Below are 10,048 nucleotides of genomic sequence, written 5' to 3'. Positions count from 1 at the left end.
AGAGGATATTCTCACCCTCCTTAATAGTTATTTAAAGTGGAGCTTTTGGAATATTTTAAATGTTTTTTCCCCAGAGATCTCCCTATTTGGGCTGGATTGCTGCCAACAGGCTCACCTGGTGCTGTAAAATTACTTATATCTGTGGGTTTTTTTCTCTCTTCCTCTCCCTCACTTCCCTGCAATCTCTCACATCTGCTGAAATACACTATTCTGTCATTGAAGGGCTGAGCTACAATTCCCCCCCCCCCAGGATTTAAGAGTGAGAATGAAAGTAATTTTTCTTCCAAATGCCTTCTGTCCCCATACCACATAAACATAAAGGCAAACAAATGGGGTAGAATGTCTGAATGTCTACAGACATTCTCAATCCTCCAGGCTTTTTGGATAAGGTGAAACGTTTTCAAAGAAAAAAAACCCTGAGGAAGTCCAGTTGTCTTTTTTTTAAAAAAGCACCTTTGGGACCATCAGTCCTGTCCCGCTTCTGTGACACCAACATAGTCTTGTCATTGTGGTCCTCTGAAAGGTCAGGAGGCCAAACGTACCCCTGAAGATCTTTCTTATTCTTGCTTCAGAGGGTCACAGGAGACCAAAGAGGGAGAAACTGGTGTATGTCCACAAGGTCTCGATTTTTCAATCCACAATGTAGCCGCCTTGTCGACCTTTCTTTCGAGGGAATAGAGCTGACTGCGGTAACGGGCCTGGAGGTCTATTACATCTTCCCTCCCCAGAGTAAAGAGGACGGCTTGTCCAAGAGCGGCATCATTGCTTTGACTGATCCAAGAACGCTTCTGTGCTGTGACTATAGCAGATTTTTTTTTTAAAAAAATGGCCTTTTCGCATCAGAGTCTGCTTAAACTAAACTGATTAAAACAGTCTTGTTGGCGGATTCCTTTGTCCATCTCCATAAAATGCTGGAAAAAGGTAAAGGTTCCCCCGCACATGCGTGCTAGTCGTTTCCGACTCTAGGGGACAGTGTTCATCTCCGTTTCAAAGCCGAAGTGCCAGCATTTGTCCGAGGACGTCTCCGTGGTCATGTGGCCGGCATGACTAGATGCCAAAGGCACACGGAACGTTGTTACCTTCCCACTGGAGTGGTCCCTATTTTTCTACTTGCATTTTTTACGTGTTTTCGAACTGCTAGGTTGGCAGAAGCTGGGACGAGTAACAGGCACTCACTCTGTTATGCGGCACTCGGGATTTGACCCGCTAAACTGCCAACCATCTGATCGACAAGCTCAGCATCCTAACATACTGAGCCACCGCGTCCCTTCCGCAGAGTAAAGAGGACGGCTTTTCCAAGAGCGGCATCATTGCTTTGACTGACCCAAGAACGCTTCTGCGCTGCTGTGACTATAGCAGATTTTTTTTTAAAAAAAATGGCCTTTTCACATCATAGTCTACTTAAACTAAACTGATTAAAACAGTCTTGTTGGCGGATTCTTTTGTCCGTCTCCATGAAATGCTGGAAAAAGCTACTGTTAACTTAAATCAGGTGGCCTCAGCAGATGACAACACCTGGCTGCCCTCCCTAGCTTAGAAGACTCTCAGGGAATCATCACAGTTAGAGTGAAATGGTTCCATGCAGGGGTCCCCCAACCCACCCACCCCCCAGTCCGTGGACTGGCACTGGTCTGTGGCATGCCAAAAAATGGGCTGTGCAAACAAGTGAAGCCCCATCTGCAGGATGTAGGCAGCACGTGACACCCCACCCACTCCGGTCCATGGAAAAACCTCTCTCCGCTGAACGGGGGTCCCTGGTGCTCAAAAGGTTGGGGAGTGCTGCTCCCATGAACTAATATGGCCATTAGGTGGCACTGTAGAACCACAAAACGAACAGGGCAGGATTTTGCTGCATCTTTTGACTATGTCCTGCTCCAAAGATTATATAGGCTGCTTGTCTAAACTTTTTTTTTTTAATCACCATTTAAAGGATACTGATTGGATTCATTTTAGTCGCTTTACATAAAAAAAAGCCAATGAAAATTACACCAAACCACATTCTTGGGGTTGAGCTCAACTCGGGAGAGCTTCCCTTCTCTAAAGTGAATTTTGAATATACCTCATGTCACTTGTGCCTAAAATGAAACAAAGATATAAAACAAAAAATTAAAAAAATATTACTTTACCTGTAATGTGCACTTTTATCTAGCGCAATTATCCTGCTTTAGGGTGTTTCAAAAAGGGACGGGGTGGCTCAGTGGGTTAGGACACTGAGCTTGTCGATCAGAAGGTCGGCAGTTTGGCGGGTCGAATCCCGAGTGCCACGTAACAGAGTGAGCGCCTGTTTCACGTCCCAGCTTCTGCCAACCTAGCAATTCGAAAGCACGTCAAAATGCAAGTAGAAAAATAGGAACCACTATGGTGGGAAGGTAACAGCATTCCATGCGCCTTTGGCGTCTAGTCATGCCGGCCACATGACCACGGAGACGTCCTCGGACATGCGCTGGCTCTTCGGCTTTGAAACAGAGATGAACACCGGCCCCTAGAGTCGGAAATGACTAGCACGCACGTGCAGGGGAACCTTTACCTTTACCTTTAGGGTCTTTTATGAGAACAGCATGCAGTCTTGGTCCTCCTCTTGGGATCTTTGTGACTGGAGAGTGAACAGATGGAGTTCTCAGCTCAAACGGAGAAGTGCTGTATGCAGCGGTATATTTCCCCATATCGCAGATTAGCATCAGGGAAATAAAATAGGGTTTCCTAGTACAAGTAGTCCTCTACTTACAACAGTTTGCTTAGTGGCCTTTCAAAGTTAACACTGGCAATGGAAAAAAGCAACCTATGACCGTTTTTCACACTTAGCAACCATTGCAGCATCCCCAGGGTTAGATGATAAAATTCAGACACTTGGCAACCCACTCGTATTTAGGAGGGTTGCAGCATCTGTGATCGCCTTTTGCGGCCTTCTGACAAGCAGCAATCAATGGGGAAGTCAGATTCACGTGACAACCGTGTTACAACTTAACAATTGCAGGGGTTCTCTTAGCAAGCGTGGCCAGAAAGGTGGCGAAGTGGGGCAAAATTCGTGGAAGCGTCTTGCTTAGGAGCAGAAATTTTGGGCTTGATTGTGGTCGCGAGTCGAGGACCCACCTGTACTTCTGAGATCCATCCGCTCATGTGCCTGGAAGCTGGCTTCTCTACAGGTGGAACGTCATTTCCCTGTCCAGTTCACTTGCGCAACTGATGGACAATGTGTCCTGCGAGAGAACTGTTGGGTTTCACAGAGGTGGAAGACTTGTAGTCATGCTGTCCTGGGATCGGAAGAAGGTAAAACAACAAAAGTGGAAGGTGGCAAACTCACAAGCATTGACTGATTGTGTGCTGCTGTGCTAAGTCAATGTCATTTCTTAGCAGCCACATAAAGTCAGCTTCAACTTGTCTTACTTCCGACACATTTTGTAAAAACCTGTCTCCCTGGGAGATGTCATTCATGCTAGGAAAGGTAGACGGGATGAGTAGAGGACACCCAGCAGTAAGGTGCATGGTCTCACTTGCAGTGGTGTTGTCACCATTGGAAGACCTAAAGAAGCAGGTTGAGGACAGATCCACCTGGAGGAAAATCTATGTGGTCTCTAAGAGCTGGTAAGCTCATGACTATCTGCCATCATAAAATGGGAGACTGGCATATTGTGAGGGAAGACAGATTACTACGATTAGTTCAGAAGATAAAAAGGTAACAAGAACATGCTTATTGTATAGTATTATATTAATTAGCATCTTAATTATTTCTTTTAGCCTGTGCAAGCAATGTAAGTTTCACAGGAGGATTAATATTTTGAACTGAATAAGGATTCAAGTAAAAATGTACAAATTGCTAAAATACTGTCTGTTTTACAGTCTATGTCAGGGGTAGGCAACCTCGGCTCTTTTATGACTTGTGGACTTCAACTCATAGCTGACTCAGGAATTCTGGGAGTTGAAGTCCACGAGTCATAAAAGAGCCGAGGTTGCCTACCCCTGGTCTATGTTAATATGAATGCCAAGCATTTTTTCTACAGATTTTAAAAATGTGTTCATAATATCCTATAACATAAAGAGGCTGTATTATGCATCTTACCTGGGAATACTGATGTTAATCTTGCTTAGGAACCAGCTATTTTAAAGAAGTTGTCTGTGGATGCGCTGGATAAATGTTCCTGGTTGCAAGCTTTAAAAATGCAACTTCCTTCTGATGTAATTTCTTACGAAATGTACTCAGTCTTTTGGCTGGCAACCTTTTTATCATGTATTTATGTTTTGCTTTGTTGCATTCTCTTTGCATTTTTATTTATACATCCTTGGCCACCTAATGAGAAGGAAGGATTCACTGGAGAAGTGCCTAATGCTGGGAAAGGTTGAGGGCAAGAGAAGAAGGGGACGACAGAGAATGAGGTGGCTGGATGGAGTCACTGAAGCAGTAGGCGTGAGCTTAAATGGACTCCAGCAGATGGTAGAGGACAGGAAGGCCTGGAGGAACGTTGTCCATGGGGTCGCGATGGGTTGGACATGACTTCGCAACTAACAACAACAACAAAGAATTTATCTCACACTTTTGGTGAATGCTTATTGTGGAGCTTAGTGGCAGAGAGACATTAGGGATACCCAGCCAATCCAGCCCAGACAGTATGAGCTAAATTCTTCTACCTACTGAAGCATAAACTAACAAAATGGATTTGCATGTCAAAGTAATAATAGTTTCCATCTTGAAAACGTAAGTTCAGGAAGACATGGATGACAACTCAGTCTGACAAAGTCAGAAGTAAACGGGCTGAAATTTGAATGCAATAACAAGGGAGATGTCAACACTTCCTCCTGCCTTAAAGTGATAGGCCCTTGGTGTAGTATTTGAGTGTTTCTCAACCTTATGAGATTCCCCATGCTGGCTGGGGAATTCTGAGAGCTGAAATCCACACTTCTTCCAGTTAACAAGGTTGAGAAACACTGGCATATTGTGTTATATCAGCAGCAGAAAGAAGCATAAACACTGACGTTCACTTTGCCCATTTGCATTTTGTTTTTTGCAGTTGTCCATATTTTTTCTCTTTTCTCATGTTTGCAGTAAACAGAGCTTATTGGTACATTTGATTTTGAATCACTGTCCACAAAAGATCTCATTTCGGTACTGGTTGGTACTTCCTTCGGGAGAGAAAGAGAAAGATCCTTCTCATTTCCTAATTACAGCAAAGAAATGTTTAAAGGAGTTGGCAAACAGTTCCTCCTTTTTACTGCTAAGTGACTGTGCTAGTGATTTTTTTGAAGAAAAATTTAGAAATTGTGCTGTCACAAATGTATCTGATTAAGCAGACAGCCTTATCTCATGTCCTTTTGGATCCAAGACCACTCAGATTGATTATAACCTGACACCTGGCATATGGATAATATACTGTAAGTGGTTTAATAAACACCCTTCTTTGTGTCTTTCTGACAACACAACTGTAGCTCATGATTGAGGCTAGGAGCAGGGGAACATTAAAATAAGGTAAGGCGTTGTTAGCAGGAAGTAGAATGATGTCCACAGACAGAAATGAGGTTGGAGACCATGAAATAGGGTTAAATAGGATAGCTGGATTAAAGCTTTTCAGTTTTGGAATTAAATAATGGATGAAAGGACATATTGGCCAAAACTGCATTTAGACAGATGGAGGCAAGGCCCTGAAAGTTGAGAAATGTCCTACTCCCAGCCCAAATAAAATAGTTTTAATGGGAAATATTGCTGCTTCTCTAATTGGAATTTTTTTCTTGTCACAGAGGATGCTGCAGGCAAGTAAAGTCTCTTCTTTTAGATCATGGGTGGGGAACTATGGCCCTTTTATGGCCTGTGGACTTCAATTCCCAGAATTCCTGAGCCAGCACAGCTGACTTAGGAATTCTGGATGTTGAAGTCCACAAGTCATAAAGGGGCCATAATTCCCCACCTCTGTTTTAGACGATGTGGACATTTTTCAGAATGACCCTGGGATGAGATCTCACCGAACGGGAGGCTTGGAAATCTGGCCTGGACAAGAGAAATGAGATTTGCATTTTGTATTAAGGTACTGGCCTCCTCAGGATCATGATAAAGGACTCACTATGTAGCGTGTTGTGTCTTTATTAAATTATAGTCAGCCACATTTCATCAACTCTTCAAGGTCGCCAAAGATAAAACTCAACAAGATCACAGAAAACACCAATAGTATAAATATAGAAACGAATATGAATGTGGACATTACCCCATTTCTGAGAATGGAGAAGCTCCAGAAGTCCCCAAATTTCCATGTTAGTGAATTAGTCACAGGATATTTATATTGCTTCAGTAATTTACGCTGGTGGATTTACATTTATTTATTTATTTTATATACCGCCCTATTCCCGAAGGACTCAGGGTGGTTTACAGGGCGAATTAAACAATACGAATAAATACAATTAAAATAGAATTAAATTAAGACTAGCCCACGATTAAAACAAATTAAAATTTAAAATTTAAAGTTAAATTAAAACCCCCTCAGTCCAGGCCAGAAAGATCAAATAACCAAGTTTTCAGGTCCCGGCGAAACAAGCGAAGGTCCGGGGCAGTCCGAAGTTTCACCGGCAGTTCATTCCATAGGGCAGGCGCGCCCACAGAGAATGCCCTCTTCCTTGGAATCACCCACCGGCATTCCCTAACTGGCAGAACCCTAAGGAGGCCCTCCCTGTGGGAGCGCACAGGACGATGGGAGGCTGATGCTGGCAGCAGGTGCTCCCTGAGATAATCTGGACCCATGCCATTTAGGGCTTTATAGGTCATCACCAGCACCTTGAATCTCACCTGGAGGGGAACTGGAAGCCAATGCAGAAGAGGTGTTACATGAGAGTATCAGGAAATTCCCATTACTACTTGTGCAGCTGCATTCTGCACCAGCTGAAGCCTCCAAGTGGTCCTCAAGGGCAGCCCCATGTAGTCTAACCGGGAGGTCACGAGCGCATGAGTGACTGTGCATAGGGCATCTCGGTCCAAATAGGGTCACAACTGGCACACCAGGCGAACCTGGGCAAAAGCCCCCCTGGTCACGGCTCCTATATGATCTTCCAAACTGAGCCATGAATCCAGGAGGACACCCAAGTTACTATCCCTATCAGCGGGGGGTAACACCTCACCCCCCATCGTTAACGATGGACAAAAATGGTTCACCCAAGATGCTGGTATGCACAGCCACTCAGTCTTGGCAGGATTGAGTCGAAGTCTGTTTCTCCCCATCCAAACCCAAACCGCCTCCAGGCAACGGGACATCACGACGAGGGCATCACTGGGTTGGTTCAGAGTGGAAAGAAAAAACACGGTATCATCAGCGTACTGATGATAGCCCACCCCGAAACCATGAATGATCTCACCCAGCGGCTTCATATAGATGTTGAACAGGAGGGGAGAGAGGACCGACCCCTGAGGAACTCCACAAACGAGAGGCCTCGGGGCGGATCTCTGCCCTCCCATCAACACCGACTGCGAACATCCCAGGAGGTAGAAGGAGAACCACTGTAGAACAGTGCCCCCCACTCCCAGTCCCCTGAGACGTCGCAGTAAGATACCATGGTCGATGGTATCAAAAGCTGCTGAGAGGTCTAATAGGACTAGGACAGAGGAACAACCCCTGTCCCGAGCCCGCCAGAGATCATTCACCAGTGCAACCAATGCCATCTCTGTGCTGTACCCGGGCCTGAAGCCCGATTGGTACGGGTCAAGATAATCGGTTTCCTCCAGGAACAGAGGGAGCTGATGCACCACCACACTCTCAACAACCTTCACCAAAAAGCGAAGGTTGGAGACTGGACGATAGTTATTCAAAATCGCTGGATCCAGGGCAGTCTTCTTGAGAAGGGGTCTCACCACCGCCTCCTTCAAGGCGACAGGGAAAACACCCTCCCTCAAAGAAGCAGATATTACTGCCTGGAACCAGCCTCGTGTCTCCTCCCGAGCTGAATAAACCAGCCAGGAGGGGCATGGGTCCAATAAACAGGTGGTAGAGCTCAGCCTCCTCATTTATTCACCTCATCAGGGGTCACAGGATCGAACTCAGTCCAGATAACACTCTCAAGACCGCTCGCTTCCTCCACGGCAGACTGCCCAGTCAGAGTCCAAACCGGCCCGAATCTGAGCAATTTTGTCTGCCAGATGATGACTAAACTCCTCGGCCCGCCCCTGTAAGGGCTCCTCTCTCGCCTCCTGATTAAGGAGGGAGCGAGTCACCCTAAACAGGGCGGCTGGGCAATTATCTGTGGACGCGATGAGGGCAGCGAAGTAATTAGACTTCGCCGTCCTCATCGCCGCGAGATAAGACCTTATAAAGGATCTTAGTCACAATCGATCAGATTCAGACCGGCTGGATCTCCAACAGCTCTCTAGACCCCGTCTCCGATGCTTCATCTCCTGGAGCTCCACAGAAAACCATGGGGCCCAGTGGGATCTGCGCCAGGACAGGGGTCGCAAGGGTACAACACGGTCGAGTGCCTCAGTAGCAGCCCTTTCCCAGGCATCCACCAAGGCGTCAGCCAGGCTGTGAGTGAGTCAAACATGTCACAACAGCTGATGCTAGTGAATTTGTCAAGTTCAAAAAGCTAAGCAAAAGCCAATCTAGTCAGTATCTGGATGAAAGGCCAGGAGGAGGAGGTCCAGGGCTGAAGGCTGTGGACTTCAACTGAAAAGAACCTTTATTTTATGGCACTGTTTCTCAACCTTGGCAACATTAAGATGTATGGAATTCAACTCCCAGAATTCCCTAATCATGCTGCCTGGGGAATTCTGGGACATGAAGTCCATACATATTGTCACCATGGTTGAGAAACATTGCTTTACATACTAAGTAATTAAAGGTAAAGGTAAAGGTTCCCCCGCACATGCGTGCTATTCGTTTCCAACTCTAGGGGCCGGTGCTCATCTCCGTTTCAAAGCCAAAGAGCCAGCGCTTGTCCAAGGACATCTCCATGGTCATGTGGCCGGCATGACTAGACGCCAAAGGCGCACAGAACGCTGTTACCTTCCCACCGTAGTGGTCCCTATTTTTCTACTTGCATTGTTTACGTGCTTTCGAACTGCTAGGTTGGCAGAAGCTGGGACGACTAACAGGTGCTCACTCTGTTACACGGCACTCGGGATTCGACCCACCAAACTGCCGACCTTCTGATCAACAAGCTCAGCGTCCTAACCCACTGAGCCACCGCGTCCTAAGTAATCACCGCGTCCTAAGTAATTACCGCGTCCTAAGTAATTACTGCAACATTAATAGTCTAGTAGACCCTTGTACCCATTTAATTTGATTTAACCCATTTTTAGTAAAAAGAAAACTAGAAATAAAAAGGAAGAATTCCAAATCTAGGTGCAGGAAGCAAGTTTTGTAGGATTTAAGAGTTCAAAAGTTGGCATTGACTGGGCTGCCCTGTGTGTCAGCTCCAGCTGACAAGATCCCAGTAAGACAATTTACTTGTTCTCCAACTGCTCCTTTGAGATCTGGATTGAAAAGCCAGATAAGAACTATGAAGTTGACTTCAAGTGGGGGTTTCATGAAATACTTCTTGCAACTTTAAAGACAAACTGCCAATGGAGGTTCTTCTGAGGAGCATGTATCAACCATGTGTTGGTGGTGTAAATCCAAAGGCACTGACTGACTTACCACATGGAGGATGTTTTTTTATGAATGTGTTAGAGCAGGGGTGTCAAACTCAATTTCATTGAGGGCCACATCAGCATTGCGGTTGCCCTCGGGGTGTGTGTGTGTGTGTGGCTAGAGTGCGTATGGCCTACTGGGTGGGCATGGCCAGCTCTACATCGTTCGCATCAAGGGTGCCTGTGGGGGCCTGGGCAGGAGTGGGACAGATCTGAGGGTCTCTGGCAGAAGGAGGGTCTCTGGGCCAGGATGGCTTCGCGGGCCGCATGAAACCACTTCGCGGGCCAGATCTGGCCCCCAGGCCTTGTGTTTGACATGTCTGTGTTAGAGAATTCAGGATTTATTCTGAATTGTACTCTGTCTACCTGATCTTTGTCTAGAAATTGCAAATCTTGGGTCCCTTTCTTCTGCTCTTCTTCCCACATCCACAGAACCCATGCTCTAACTTTCATCTG

The 10,048-nt window shown here is 46.0% G+C and overlaps 1 long non-coding RNA gene across 1 annotated transcript; it reads left to right on the top strand.

Moving 5' to 3' along the window:
- Positions 1–2,976: 2,976 nt before the first annotated feature.
- On the top strand, positions 2,977–6,051 carry LOC308676960. The gene is made up of 2 exons (XR_014028390.1): positions 2,977–3,267; positions 4,297–6,051. It is a non-coding gene; the product is annotated as an uncharacterized lncRNA (long non-coding RNA).
- The last annotated feature ends 3,997 nt before the right edge of the window (positions 6,052–10,048 follow it).

The sequence above is a fragment of the Vipera berus genome, assembly GCF_964194415.1.
Source record: "Vipera berus genome assembly, chromosome: Z".
NCBI lineage: Eukaryota > Metazoa > Chordata > Lepidosauria > Squamata > Viperidae > Vipera > Vipera berus.
The sequence above is the reverse complement of the archived record's forward strand: the minus strand, read 5'-3'. Positions and strand labels throughout refer to the sequence as shown.